The 977-nt window shown below is 57.6% G+C and overlaps 1 protein-coding gene across 1 annotated transcript in view; it reads right to left on the bottom strand.

The window, feature by feature from the left end:
• TAPT1 (transmembrane anterior posterior transformation 1) overlaps positions 1-977 on the bottom strand; it is a 33,950-nt gene that overhangs the window by 19,102 nt on the left and 13,871 nt on the right. The gene's annotated exons all lie outside the window — the stretch shown is intronic.

The raw sequence follows: 977 nt of genomic DNA, 5'->3' as shown, positions 1-977 counted from the left end.
CACGGACCCCGGGGGACGGCTCGGGAGGCCAGAGCTGGGCACACGCGCGGGGCGCAGGACCCTCTCGGGCAGAAGCGGACGGTAGTCCGCAGAGGACACGCCGGGCCCGTCTGGCCAGCGACATGCAGGGCAGAGAGGGCGGTGCCGGAGCCCTCGGCAGCTGTCGGGGCGACTGCGAGGCGCCCCCACTCCGGACGGACGGGACTGGCGGCGAGCCCGCCCGCCGCCGGCCGCCCCGGCCAGGCCGGCTCCGTCGAGGAGAGACGCCCAGGCCAGCAGTCCTCGGCCTTTGGAGCTCGGCTGCTCCAGAGACAAGAGCTGTGGGAAGCCAACGCTGCCGCTCGGTCCTCAAGGCCCCCGGGGGCAGCACCCGGGGGCAGCCCGGCCGCAGGGGCCGGCCGGCGGCCATCACCTCGGCTCCAACCGGGAAACAACCCCCTCGCTTCCAGCGCTCAGCGCCACTGCACAGGGACGGCCCAGGCGGCCTCGCAGCCTTCTCAAAAATAACCTATTGGTCGCTGGCACCTGAGAGCATCGATGTTCTCCACAATCTTCCTCAACTTTTAAGTCAATGGTGACTGAGAATTTTAAACCACAAAACAAAGTCAAAAGTTTTAGGAGGGGTGCGGATTCACAAACATGCCAGGCAAATTAAAAACTTACTGCTGTTTTTAATCAGTAAATCTGACTGTCCCTTTAGATAATACAGAATAGCCTACCTTTCTAAAAAACAAAATGCGTGCTGTCTTTCAAGAAACACAGATAGCTCATGCAATGAATCAAAACTTAATTCCAATGTTGCCGTCCTCAGCATTAAAAAAATTAGAACAGTAAGGAGGTTCTCAGATGTATTTGCAAAATATACTACCCATCTGCAGAGAAGAAATATCTCAAAGAATCCGGGCTGTATCTATTTTATCCTGTGACACAACAACCGGGGGCAAAGGTGTTTCCAGACTGCTGCCACATCAGCCACA

This window comes from Condylura cristata, unplaced genomic scaffold, assembly GCF_000260355.1.
Source record: "Condylura cristata isolate star-nosed mole 26May11 unplaced genomic scaffold, ConCri1.0 scaffold00012, whole genome shotgun sequence".
Taxonomy (NCBI): domain Eukaryota; kingdom Metazoa; phylum Chordata; class Mammalia; order Eulipotyphla; family Talpidae; genus Condylura; species Condylura cristata.
The sequence above is the reverse complement of the archived record's forward strand: the minus strand, read 5'-3'. Positions and strand labels throughout refer to the sequence as shown.